The sequence below is a fragment of the Chrysemys picta genome, chromosome 1 (assembly GCF_011386835.1).
Source record: "Chrysemys picta bellii isolate R12L10 chromosome 1, ASM1138683v2, whole genome shotgun sequence".
Taxonomy (NCBI): Eukaryota; Metazoa; Chordata; order Testudines; family Emydidae; genus Chrysemys; species Chrysemys picta.
The window spans coordinates 169,165,712-169,180,128 of record NC_088791.1 but is presented as its reverse complement, the minus strand read 5'-3'; the positions used below and the strand labels follow the sequence as shown (position 1 = coordinate 169,180,128).

At 45.7% G+C, this 14,417-nt stretch overlaps 1 protein-coding gene across 13 annotated transcripts in view; it reads left to right on the top strand.

Annotated features, from left to right (window-relative positions):
* Positions 1–14,417, top strand: part of POU2F1 (POU class 2 homeobox 1) — a 190,024-nt gene that overhangs the window by 27,869 nt on the left and 147,738 nt on the right. Inside the window, exon 1 of one of the 13 annotated variants that reach the window (XM_065575003.1) lies at positions 4,315–4,475. The exons of the other annotated variants lie outside the window; for them this stretch is intronic. The gene's annotated coding sequence lies outside the window, so the exon portion shown is untranslated. Of the gene's footprint in view, positions 1–4,314; positions 4,476–14,417 lie in introns of those variants that run through there. 13 annotated transcript variants of the gene reach the window in all.

Below are 14,417 nucleotides of genomic sequence, written 5' to 3'. Positions count from 1 at the left end.
CTCTCTTCAGCCCTATTCTCCTCCTTTCCATTTCTATTTAGTGTGTGTTCCCAGAGTCTACAGTAGAGGCAGCCATGGAAAAGCAATTTTTTCTCACTTGTTAATTGTTTTCTGTAGTATGTAAGGACTTGTACAGCCCCCTGCCAGGACTTCCTAACGGGAATGCACACTTAAGCAAAGTTATTAGTTTAATGTAGTGAGTGTAGGCTGCCACTTTTCAGAGTAGGAATTTCTCAAGTGTCAAGATGACTGATGGGAGGAGCAGAGAAGATGACTGGGATACAGAGTTGTTAAAGAAGTTTAGCTGCTCCCTGTCACAATGAAAGCAAATTCAGAGGCTGTATTAATACAGTAAACAGGTAAAATTATTTTTCACCTTCAAAATGTTTTCAAGTTGTAACTATTCCTTCCTGACAAAGATCTTGCCACAGTGAATCTTTTGTGACCTGTGGGCTGCAGTAATGCAGTACACTTTATTTGGGCTGCCTTTATAAACCATTCATAGATGGCTATTAGTGCAGAATGTTGTACATGACTGCACCAAGAGTCTTTGCCCTCAACAATCAGTGATGCCTGCACTCTGAATTGTTGCCTTTTGTTCAGCAGCAGTACTTCCTTGACTGTCTTACATACATCGTATATACATTTGAAAATAATTTAGCACCAATCTACCTGAAGGCTCATTTTATGTCCCAATCACAGAACTCACAATCCTCATGTTTGGAATGATTTGTTCTAGTTTTATATGTTCTCTCGTTGTGGTGCACCAAAGTACATAAGAGACATTCTGCTAGGTAAAACTAATACTCAGATTAATTTTTAGTTTGTGATGTGCAGAATGTATTTATTATTGAGATTGTTAGCCTCTGAAGTAGAAGGGGCAGATATTTATATCAGTTGAGTTTCTGGTCATGTTGCATAACAGAAATTTCATTTTTTTTTAAGTTTTGGTTTTTGAGATGTTCAAAGCTGTTTGGGTTGGAGCACCATACAAATACTTTCATCAATATGCTGCTCTACCGCTCTTATTTTTACAAAATAGAATCTCTTGTGAGAATTGTCAGAAACAGCTGGGTAGCATAATAGTCATAAACATTTTTTCATTTACTACTCCACTAAATATTTCCCCAAGATCAAATCAGCTGTATCTATTCATAAAGGAAGAAACTGCCTCCAGCAACTAGTTTTCTTCAGCACCACGTTGAATGGGCAGTTTGTATGTGGGGAAGTATCTAACCTTTTCTCTTTCAAAGATATAATCCCTGCTTCCACATCTGACAACCTTTTGTCATACCAAACAGAGAAGGGTATTGGAGAGTGCTGATTTGAACAAGTAGGTCCCCCAAGGCTTTTGGGGTTATGTATACATTAAAAATGGACCCTAGAAAAAAATCTTTTTTCCAGGGTATATCCATTTTTGAGGGGGAAGGGGAAACAGTTTCGGTAAAGATGGTAGAAAATTTGCAGCTTAAAACTCCTCTGCTCTTTCCCAAAGATCCGTAGATTAAAATTCATAGTAACGTTCTTGAGTGTATCAAATTTCTGGTGCAATAGTGCATTACTCATAATTAGTATCCTATAAGGACTTCAAACTGTCTACTTAATAATAATACTTATGTAGCATTTTCAATCTTCAAAGAGCTTTACAAACATTAATTAATCCTCAAGCACTCCTGATGTTCAAAATACAAATATAAAAAAACCTCTTTATTTTATCCTCAAACATTTCCTCAAACTACTCTCTAGTAATCTAGGCTTTTCCTTCAAATTAATATGTCTAAAAACATGCGTGCACACATACTGCTTGCAAAATTCTGGCTCATAGGTTCAGTTTTCCCTTGTGCAGAATCCCACAAGAATTTTTTAAAAGTGGGGAGCCTTAGGAAAACATGGGTTTCCCATGATTATGAACCAAGTTTATGATGAAGTCAAGACAGCTATTTTATCCCCAATGTTTTCAGGGCATCAGATAGACCTCTGTCTAATTCAGGGGCACTTTACTACAAGACCATATAATATATTTTTGCTTTTTTGAGGGTATGGCTCCTCAATTCAGCAAAGCACTTAAGTGGATGCTTAAACCCATTGATTTTGATGGGATTTAATAGCATTGCAAGTACTTTGCAGAATTGGGACAGGGGGCATATTCTGTTTGACAGGAAGGGGAGAAGTCTTATTTCAAAGAACACTGGTTCAGACAAAATATTTCATGTGTGGCCTAAGTTTTTACTCTGTTTAGACATGTGGTCACTTAAAATTTGATGATGGGTGAGGGATGATCTCCATTTTAGTGCTCCAGGTCTATGAAGACCTGTCTCATAAAAGTGACATTGAATGGAGGAATCTGAATAAATGCTTTCAGGTTCCAGAAGCTCTTGGCAGTTTGTATAGAGTCTAGGTAGATAACATGGACATCTGGTTTTTGGGTTCTATAGTAGATATGGTAACAATAGGGCAAGCAAATCTTTTTCCCGATAGAACAGGGGCATCCAAATTCTGCAACATCAAGGACTGTATTAAATCAATTCGCTGGCGCCTGAGTGTCTTCTCAATTAGCACATGAATTTGCATATTTGTTTGCTTAATTTGCATAGCCTAATTTTGCTTGGGGTTTTTACTAAAATAAACTTATTTCATTTCAGTGGCAGGTTAATCATAATACATTTTTAAAAGGAGATACTTTTTTAAAATATGCTCTACAAAGTGCATGTTCCCAAAATGCATGATGATGAACATGAAAAGTGTTATGAAGTTTGAGTGCCCAATTTTTAAAGGGGTTTTGTGGGGATGAGGAGAACACCCTTTGTCAAGTAGAGAGCAGTAGCAAAAAAAACCCCAAACACAGACACAGCGGAATAAAAGTCATTTGAGGTCAAATAGGAAAACTATGATATATGTTTACATTTTCCGTACTCTGCCTGTTTTTCTGTTCTGGAAATAGTAAGGTCCTGCAGTTGAATATTCATTATTCTAGTATAGATTATGTTAATTAACCAGTAGATGGGATAATTATCTCTGAGGGACAACAAAAATAACCCAAGCACTCTAAGTATTAAAAAACACAGAAATGATTCATTATAGTAATTTGTATAAAATATTCCAAGACCCATAAAATTGTATGTTTTTATACTCATAATATGGGTATTTAAAACCTCACTTTAGGCATACAACATTAATTCTGACACACAACATATTGATGCACAATTAGTATGAAGTATATACTTAATACAGACAAAGATCTACATGTGCTATTGATGCAGAACACTGAGGTGATCTGTGGAATGTGTAAAATGAATGTGAGATGTACAGGTTGAATTCTTACATGTCCATATCCTCATTAACCAGATTAACAAACTCTATGGGTTATGGAATTTCTAAGAAGAGTGAGAGGATAAATAGAGAGCGAGAGAGAATGTGAGAGAGAGAGAATGTTGAAAGTTGTGTTTTGTCTAGTTGTATGGAGCACACACAGGTATGATGCGTTTTGTAGTCTTTACCAACTTGTGAGGACAAAGGTTGGGACCCTATTTCATATTTCCTGGAAATTATTAAAACTGTACTATTAAGTTAGCTCATTTGAACATATTCTTAAGAGTAAAAAACAAAAATGAATTACTTCAACTTGGTTAGAGGTTCCTAAAATTTCTTTTGTTAGCACTGGCAGCTTCTCTGTCACTTGTCATACTGAAGAGTCATTGGAGGTTTAATACTCAGTGCAAGCAAAATTTAGCAGCTTTCATATGTCTGAAATTCACATTAAATACCAATTGAAAAGTTTGACTAGTGAGTTCAGTTTAGTGAGTTTTAGAGAAATATACAATATTCATCCCTGAGTTCATCCTCCAGATGGCGCTGGTTATTTTGATGATTTCCTGCGGCTGTTTAAACATAATTTTCTGTATGGGGAATCATTTGATTGATTGGACCATGCATAAAATGTATGTTTTCCAGGACACTGCTGGAAACCAGATGTTTTGCTGGTAGTGTCTTAATAAATATTTTTATCCATACAAAATAAGAATAAAGATGAAAATAAATGAAAAACACCCAGAGGCAAATAATGCTCTTGCCTGTTTTACTCCTTATTTCCCCTTTTTATTACTGCCTTGCAGCTTCCTTAACAGCTGGGACAATTCATATAATTTAGTCGTGGAGATAGTGTTTTCTGCCCCCTTTCTGATTCTGGAGCCTTCAGCAGCACAACTGAATTTTCAAAGGAAAACTCTTTTGAAGTCCTTTCTCTTTCTTTTTCTTTTTTTCTTTGTCTGTCTCCCTCTCTCTCCATCCCCCCACCCCCTTCAACCGTCTGTCAAGTTCAAGAGCAGCTCAGATGCCATGAATTAAGTGAAGCACAAAAGGGGAAAAGGAGACCCTTTTGAAGAACAAAGGCCTCCCATTAGGCTGCCGTGTTCTTTCTCTGACCAAAATCGCTCCCTACATGGTTTCTATTGCTGTCCACATGCCCTGCACATAAGGTAAATACAGTAGGACCCTCATTACCTCACGCTCTCTTCCTCTTCCCCCTTCAATAAATGTCTTGTGTCTTTGATGTTCATAGTAATTCTTAGAGATTGTTCCCACTTATAAAAACTCCAGGGGTAGCCATGGTAGTGGATAGTGTTAGATACTGTGTAAATGCCTTCAGAAAAGGAGACAGCTGTGAGAAAAACTGCAGCCAAAGAACATACTCCAGGTGGAAGATACTAGGAGGGCAGTGCAGTTACTTTCTTTTTTCTTACAAATTGTCTGTAAGTCCCATCTCAATTTGTATTCACCAGAGAGGAATTAATGTTTCCTTCCTGTTTATTCCAACAAAGAACTAGGCGAGTAGGAGTAAACTGGGGCTTTGAGGACACAATTTACAAGCTACCACAAGATGTTAAATTCATATAAATCGGCCCTCGTTCCTCTGACTGATTTTTTTTGCCTGAGGTTTGGATGGTTAGTTTAATGTGGTGGCATTGTTCCTTTAAAAAAAAAAAATCGATTGACATATGATACAATGTAAATTGTCTTTTTCAGAGTTTGTGTAAAAAAAATGGCTAAAAGTTCAAACATGATTGCCTAAAGTTAGGCTTCTAAATCTATAGTAGGCACTTAAGTAAAAATGGACTGATTTTTGAAAAAGTGCTGAGCATCTGCAAATCTCATTGAAGTGTACACATTCAGATTTGAAAATGTGGGCCAATGTAAAATACTGTAAAGCAATTTTTAAAATTTTAGACAGTTTTCAAAGCTTTAGGTTGTGAACAGTGTCATTCTGGGTTTAAAATAAAATCTAGCAAAATATTTGAAATAGCATCTTTGAAAGATTGATGACCTGACAAGTGTTTGGACATTATGGAAGGAATTTTTGGAAAACAAAAATTTACATGAAGAAATATAAAATAGTGTCCACACTTCTTACAAGGACTGCAGATTCCAGACAGCCATTTCTTTAGTTTCCCTCTTCTTAACTTCTTCTCACTTTTCTTTTTTGCAATTCCTTCAATTCCAAGGATTTTCTTTTGATGTTTGCATACATCTTCCTCCTCCTTTGATTTTGCTGTTTGATTTAGTCAGTGTATATTTTTATTGATATATATAATAGTCAAACACCACAAAAATAAAGCCACCCATTAATCAGTGTTATGATTCCTACTTAAAGCCAGCAATTTATCTTGTGGAGTATGTATTTCTGTTAGCTATGCATCCTGTCATTCACAGAGAGTGAACATTGTTTTCCAAAGCCTGCTTAGGACAGTAAGAATGATTGCAATCAGCCTATGATTTTGTAAGTTATGAAGTAGGAAAAATTCACTTTGAAACCTTGATACCTTGTCTGTGCTCTTTGACTCATTTTTTGCCTACTGACCGCTCAGGTCATAACTTTTTTTTTTTATTGGTCATAAGTGCTCTTTATAAAAGTTCTTGTCGTTTTCTTTTCATTTTATGTAGAGAAATACCCATGTTATACCTCTCTCCCACTGTGAAGGGATTAATACTCCTCCCCTTGGAAACTGTCCTATTTCACCTTACTTGCACTGTATTTTTACACTGGCATTTATGTACTTGCATTATTTAACTGGCTTGGGATTGGTCACTGATTAGAGAGGTACAAGCTCAGAGTGAGGGCAAATCTTAATATTTTATGTTATAGTACCTCAAATGTGTTTATAACACAGCCTGGTCTTCTCTCTGTAGATTGGGCCAAACTCTTTCACAGCCCTGTAAAGACTAGAGCCAAAATATGCTTATATCACTTACTGGTCCTGTCTAAAGATATAAAACCATGTTATAATATGTTTCCCCAACACCCCACAAAATTTGCTGAAAATGATAGAACATTTCTGAATAGCCTTTCCAGCACACAGAGTGAGGGACTGTTGCAGATGATGTGGGAAAGAGAATTAACATTCCACTCTTTATCCTTTCCTCTCTACACCCCCCCCCCCCAAGGCAAACACCATGATGCAAATGTTAAAAATGTTTGTATTTTACCTCTTTTTCTAAGCCCACATACAGTTTATAGTGTATAAAAATTGCTACTGAACTTGAAGCAAAATTTCCCCTTTCAGTAGACTGACCATTGAAACCTGTGTGTTGAAACCTTTTGGGGAAACCACGGCCATTGAAGGCCAACTGCATGATCCCTTCTAGACCTCATTCATAGAGCCCTACCAAATTCACAGTCCATTTTGGTCAATTTCACAGCCATAGGATTTTAAAAATTGTAAATTTCATGATTTTAGGTATTTAAATCTGAAATGTCAGTGTTATAATTGTAGAGGTCCTGAGACAAAAGGGAGTTGTGGGGTCACAAGGTTAGTGTAGGGGGGTCGTGCTATTGCCACCCTGACTTCTGCGTTGCTACTGTTGATGAAGCTGCCTTCAGAGCTGGGCGGCCGGAGAGGTAAGGATGGCATGGTATGATATTACCATCCTTCTGTGCTGCTGCCTTCAGAGCTGGGCCGTCGGCCAGCAACTACCACTCTTATTTTTCATGGCCATGAATTTGGTAGGGCGCTACTCATTCAGTCTCAAGGTTAAATAATGATCTAGAGCTCCAAATTAGTTTGATTTTATCTTTTTTCTTTGCTGTTGCTAGGTAGTTACTTATTTTAAATGTTTGACTGGCTCCAGTTCTGGTCATCGTTTTCAGGGAACCAGTCTGGTATGGATCATAACATTTGGTGTGGGCACTTTGCCTTCAGTTACAGATGAGCATCTTTTGTTTCTTGTGGAGGCATATGCGTCACAGCCCTGCTCTATCTATTGCCTTTACCTCAAGAGTTCTTAGAGACTGTGAATACCAACATAAGCCTTCCTTGATGGAGGAAACTTTTATCATAGATCTAATATTTTATGTTCAGAAGGGACCATTATGATCACTTTCTGACATTTTATGTAACACAAATAATATAATTTCATCCAGTAATTACTATATCAAGCCCAATAACTTTTTACTGGACTAGAATAATTCTTTGAAAGACACCCAGTCTTGATTTACAGTCAAGTGACGGAGAATTGTTCTAATGGTCAATTTATCGTGACTTAAAAATGTGTACCTTATTTCCAGTATGAATTTGTCTAGCATCAACTTCCAGGCATTGGATCTGAAGTCTTTGCTAAATTAAAGAACCCTCTACTAGCAAATTCCTCAGACAACTCTTTTTAATCAATTGGCTATAGGTTATAAATTGATGTTGTCTTCAGAACCATGTCAGGTTTCTACCTTGGCATCTGTTGCTTTTTAAGTATCTCTAAAGAGGCAGGGAATCAACAGAGACCAAGATCCAAGTCCTGGTTCCTTACAGGGTTTTAAGGACTGAGTCCCTGAGTAGGAAGGATGAAGAAACACCATAGTTCTTACTGCTCCTCTGGCCTTCTCTTTGAAGCAAGGAGGTACAGTAGTCATGGAACTGCTGAGGCTTCAGGGTTGAGAGAAAATTCAGGGCTGACAGATATTAGTGTAGAGGATATCTTGTGACAAAATATCTGAGCCATTCTAAACTTCTCTTTCAGCACGTTCTGTTCTTTACATGGTGCCTTTTGACTCTGAGCCGTAGTGGCTCCCTAGGAAAAATCTTTCAGATTTGTTGGTATTTAGCATGGCTTTATTGATAAAGAGCATGCTTTCTTTGCCCCAAGATAGATGAAAATTGATGACTTAAAAACACTTTTTCAAAATAAACATTTAAATTTAAAATTGACAACCTATGTTAAAGCTTAAACTACTTATAATCTATTAAAATCATTTAAATTAAATTATTCAAGCAGTACATGTTTGCTGCTGAAGTTTTAAAGAAAGTTGAACCAATGAACTGGTGGAAGTAACTGGCTAAGCCCCTAGAACTGGAGTTCGTTGTAAGGGTAAACCAGCTTTTGCCGCCAGTAGCCTCTTGTGCAGGTGAAGAGAGAATATTTTGTTCATTTCAGTTTATTCAATTAGTTCTTCTTCGATTGATTGCTCATGTGTATTCCACAATAGGTGTGCGTGCTTGCCATGTACACCGGTGCCGGAAGTTTTTCCCCTAGCAGTACCCATAGCGGGGAGCGCCCCCCCGCGACCCCTGGAATGGCACCTGCCTGGTGCAGTATAAGGGGAGCTGTGCCCTCCCCCCATCCTCAGTTCCTTCTTGCCGCCAGTGAAGGTGAGTCAGAACTGCTCTGCTCCAGCTTTGCTGTAGCTTGTCCACAGAACTGTTCATTCGTTCAATGTTAGTACCTGTAGTTAGTTAGCTGTTTAGTTAGTTTAGTCAGTCAGTGAGCCCGGGCCGGGGTATGCCCCGCACCCCGGGGTTTAAGTCGTGTGGCTCTTGCAGGCGTTCTGTGCCAAGGAGTGACCCACACGCAGACTGTTTGCGCTGCTTGGGAGAAGCCCATATCAACGAAAGGTGCAAGATTTGCAAGTCGTTTAAGCCTTGGACCAAAAGATAAAGGGATATTAGTCTCCAGGCCATCTTGATGGAGTCGGCGCTGACCCCAACCCCAGCACGCTGCTCCGAATCGGTATCCGGCACCGTGGTGTTGGTACGCGGCAACCCTCCGGTACCATCAACAAGCTGGCACCACTCCCCGTCCACGGGGCACGCCAAGAGGGCAAAGAAGACTCCCTCTTTGCAGCAGCACCGAGGGAAATCTGGGACAGAGGCTAGGCCAAAGTCAGGCAGTCCTCGATCCCCACCAGGCCCCAGACCTCCGACTCAAGCTGAGCGGAATAGCCCGCCCCCTTCAGAATAGGCCTCTCCGGATATCTTCTATGCCTGAAGCCCTCCAGGCGGCCTGGGATGTCACGTCCATGCCGGTGCCTGGAGTGCAGCTGATGTTGGCCCCACGCTCCAGAGGCAAGCCGCCGCTGGGATCCCCACAGCCACCTCTGGCCCGGTACCAGTCTTGGTCGAGGGAACGTTCCTGATGCTTATCACCGCCCAGCGACCGCTCACGGCAGAGTCCAGTGAATCGCCCTCGATACCGACCAGACTGTCTGGCTGGGTTATGTCCAGCTGGGACTCGCGGCACCGCTCGTCTTTAAGGAGCGACTATCGATGGGACCACGGCGGGCATCGTTGTCAGTCCTTGTCTCAGAGAGGGTACCGAAGTCGGTCATGACATGATCATCAATGCAATTCCCACTCGGCCTCCCGCTCCAAGTCTTCACCAAGACATCACAGCCCTGGGCGTTGATCGTCGGCATCTCGCCGTTGCGGGTCCACCCGTTGAAGCCGTTCGTGGAGCAGCTATTACAGTCGGTACCAGTCCTCCACGTCGAGATTGTGGTCCCGTGGCCGTCATAGATCCCAGCACCACTGTTCCTCCCAGTCCAGGGACAGCAGCAGATCTTACGCCAGCGTGGTCTCCATCTTTAGCCGTCCCTCAATGGGCCGGGCCAGTTGGTCCCGCCAGTGCCACAGCAGATGCGGTGGCGCAGAGCGTCGTGGCCGGCCGAATGGTACCAGTGGGCACCGTGGCCTCCAGCGCAGCCCCTGGTGGGGACTCGCTCAGTGGCTGGAGCTTTGGAAGCACTGTCGGCCTCCCTCTCCAGACCCTTGAGGAAGAAGTCAGTAGGACATACATCCTCAGCACCGTCCCCGGAGTCCGACCATGTGGTGGATCCTCCGGTGCCAGCCTCTTCACCCCACCTGGAGGAGGTGATTGCAGCCCCGCCCCCCTTTGTCCTGCAGGACTCTAGAGCCCACCAAGAATTCTTAAAGAGGGTGGCAGTGAGCATACACCTCCAGGCAGAGGAGATGGAGGAGCCCTCGGATTCCCTCTTCAACGTGTTGTCCCATCAGCACTAGGTAGAGTGGCCTTGCCTCTCCACGAAGGGGTGGCTAATATTTCAAATGCCTCTGGCAAACACCGGCCTCGTTGGCCTCCATCTCTAAAAAGGCGGAACGTAAGTACTTTGTACCGACTAAAGGGCACGAGTACTTGTATATCCACCCAGCACCCAACTCCTTGGTGGTCGAGTTGGTCAACCATAGGGAATGGCAAGGTCAGCCAGCCCCGACCCAAAAGAACAAAGACTCTTGGAGACTGGACTCTTTCGGAAGGAAAATTTATTCATCTTTGAGCTTTCAGTTACGAGTGGTGAACCATCAGGCTCTCCTGGGCCGGTACAAATTCAGTCTGTGGGGTTCCTTGCCTAAGTTTGAGGACTCCCTCCAGGAGCGCAATAGGAAGGAGTTTAAGGCGCTAGCGGAGGTAAGGACAGCGGCTGCTAGGGCATCTCTGCAGGCAACTTCGGATGCCGTGGACACGGCCGCACAATCAGTGGCCTCTGTGGTATCTATGAGACAGACGTCGTGGCTCCTACTCTCTGGGCTGTCCAGCGAGGCGCAGTCTTCCATGCAGGATCTCCCATTTGATGGGAAAGCTCTGTTTGCAGAGGAAACAGATACAAGGCTGCATGACACGAAAGACTCCCGCATGACCCTCCAGACTCTGGGCCTCTATGTCCCGGCTCCGGCAAAACCTAAATTCAAGCTGCGTCGGACTCCTGCCCAGGCAGCCCATAAGAAGCAGCGGGACTATAAGAGACGCCCTCAGAGGCAGTCTCGGCCTGCCCCCCAGCCTGAGTCCTCCAAGGGCAAGCAGGCGGGAAAAGGCGTTTTTGACGGGATGCTCGGGGGCACCCCACCAGTCCTCATCAGGGATCCACCCCCAATAAAACTTCCCTTCTCCAACCAGTTGTGTGCTTTCCTCCCAGAATGGTCATGGCTAATCTCGGACCGATGGGTCCTCAACACCATTTCCCGGGGTTACACCCTCCTGTTTACTTCCTCCCCGCCCAACCACCCCCTGCCCCCATTCTTCTTGGGGGACCCCTCGCACAAAGCTCTGCTCGAGCAGGAGGTGGGGCGGCTCCTAGGACTAGGAGTGAGAGAGGCAGTGACCGAGGAGTTCATGGACAAGGGATATTACTCCCGTTATTTCCTTATCCCGAAGGCCAAAGGGGGGCTCAGGCCCATCCTGGAACTTTGAGGTCTGAACCAATACATGGTGAAGCTCAAGTTCAGCATGGTCTCCCTGGCCTCAATCATTCCCTCCCTGGATCCCACGGACTGGTACGCTGCCCTCGATCTACGGGACGTATACTTCCACATTCATATATTTGAGGGGCACAGATGCTTCCTCCGTTTCGTGGTGGGACAGAATCATTACCAATTCATGGTCCTATCAATTGGTCTGTCCACTGCCCCCAGGGTGTTTACAAAATGCATGTCTGTGGTAGCGGCCTACCTCAGGCGGCGGGGGATCCAGATGTTCCCCTATCTGGATGATTGGCTTGTCAAGGGCAGCTCCTGGTCGCTGGTGAGGGATCATGTGGCGCTCCTCCTGTCCAAGTGCACGGCCTTGGGCCTGTTGGTAAACAACACCAAGTGCACGTTAGTCCCAGTCCAACGCATAGAGTTTATCGGGGTGTTCCTGGACGCAGAATCGGCCAGGGCCTCTCTCCTATCAGACAGGTTTGAGACCCTGAAAGATCTCTCAGACTCGGTGTAGCGAGGCGACGACTCACCGCTGCGGCGCCTCCTGCTGGTTATCTGGGGAATTAGCTCGCCAGACTCCAGAGCGCCCTCTGAAGGCTGGTGTCCCGCTTGCCGCTGGCCCCAGTGTCCCTCCCGGACCCCAGTGCCCCTTACCTCGGGGTTCTACCCCGTGCAGTCTTGCTGGGTCTCCCCTCCCCGGGGAACCTCTTATCCCCACCTCGCCTCAGTCTTGGCTACTGCCAGTCACCATCTAGCCCCCGCTCCCTGGGGCGGACTGCAGTATAATTGCCACTCATCATCGGCAAGGAGGGTTTGGACCTGTTGCCTCTGCCTACCCTGGGCTGCACCTCTGCAACCCCAGTACCTTCTCTGCCTTTAACAAGGCCTGCAGCCTTTAGGTTTTCCAGGCCGGAGCTCCCCAGCTCCTCTGGCCTTTCCCCAGCCCTGTTCCATTCTAGGTACCCTGCTTAGTTCCCAGCAGCCAGGCCCATTCCTCTCAGCATCAAGAGAGAGACTCTCTGTGTGTTCAGCTTCTGGCCCCAGCCCACTTATAAGGGCCAGCAGCGCCCCAATTAGGCAGCCCACAGCTGTGACTGCTTTTCTAATCAGCCTAGCTGTCTCTGCTGCAGTCCTCTCCAGGGCTGCTTTTACCCTTCCAGGGTGATCACCCCGCTATACTTGGTCACAAGATTCCCGGTGACAACAGCCAGGGTTTGCCGGCAACTCTTGGGTTACATGTCGGCGTGCACGTACGTGGTCTGTCAAACCAGACTCAGAATGAGGCCCCTCCAGCTCTGGTTGGCCTCTAAGTTCTCCCAGGCCATGGACAGGATGGACAAGGTCCTCACTGTGTTGGACTCTGTGATCGCCTCCCTACGGTGGTGGTCTGCCCCAAACAACATGTTCTAAGGGGTCCTGTTCAGGGACAGGGCCCCGTCGTTGGAGCTGGTGTCTGATGTGTCGGACCTGGGTTGGGGGGCCCACGTGGGGAACTTTCAGACCCAAGGTCTGTGGTCGGCTCAAGACCTGACCCTACATATAAACATCAAGGAGCTCAGGGCGATGCAGTTGGCGTGTATGGCCTTCTGCTCACACCTAGAGGGCAAGGTAGTCAGGGTCGTCACGGACAGCATGGCCTCGATGTTCTATATCAACAGACAAGGCGGGGCCCAATCCTCTGCCCTTTGCCGCGAAGCCCTCAGTCTGTGGACTTTCTGTATCGCCCGCGACATCCACCTGAAGGCCTTCCACCTACCGGGCACCCGGAATGAGAGGGCAGATCGCTTGAGCAGGGACTTTTCCTCGCAGCACAAGTGGTCCCTCCACTCAGAAATGGCCCACTGGTTCTTCCGAAGGTGGGGATCTCCCCAGGTGGACCTATTCGCGACTCGACAGAACCGGTGATGCCCCTGGTTCTGCTCCAGGGGAGGGGCGCTATCGCCAATGCCTTTCTCCTGTCCAGGTCAGGCTGGCTTCTCTATGCCTTTTCCCCCATTTCCCCCTAATCAGTAGGGTCTTGGAGAAGATAAAGTTGGACAAGGCCCGAGTCCTCCTGGTTTCCCCGGCGTGGCCCAGGCAGCATTGGTATGGGACCTTCATGGGCCTGGTGATAGCTCCGCCGTGGCTGTTGCCACTCCGCCTGGACCTGCTCTCTCAGGACCAGGGCCGCCGCCTCCACCCCAATGTAGCGGCTTTTCACTTCACGGCGCACTACTCGCTGCGCTTATTTGGCGAAGTGGTCCTGATTTTCTCAGTGGGCGGCGGACTACAGCGTCTCCCTGGTGACCGCCCCGATCCAGCTTATCCTTGATTACCTCCTCCGTCTGAGGACCCAGGGCCTGGCACCTTCGTCGGTCAGGGTGCACCTGGCAGCCATATCAGCCTTCCATCCGCTGGTGCAAAGGCACACGGTATTTTCCCATGTTACGACTGCCTGGTTTCTTAAGGATTTGGACCGTCTTTTTCTGTATTCTAGACCCCTGGTCCCACTGTGGGACCTAAACCTGGTGTTGGCTCGTCTCACGGGGCCCCCGTTTGAACCACTGGTTCACATGCTCCTTGTCTCGCCTCTTGTGGAAGGTGGCCTTCCTAGTTGCAATCACGTTGGCCAGGCGAGTCTCGGAGCTCAGGGCCCTGATCTCCAAGGTGCCGTACACAGTCTTTCATAAGGACAAGGTCCAGCTCCACCCACACCCCACGTTCCTTCCGAAGGTGGTCTCCGCCTACCGCATGGGTCAGGACATGTTTCTACCGGTCCTCTGCCCCAAGGCTCACGCGTCCAGTGAGGAGCGCCATCTCCACACTCTCGATGTGCAGCGGGCTCTGGCTTTCTATCTCGAGCGGACTAAGCCGTTCAGAAAGTCCTAGCAACTGTTCATCTCCACGGCTGAGCGCGTGAGGGGCCAGCCGATATCCACTCAGAGGCTGTCCAATCGGATCACT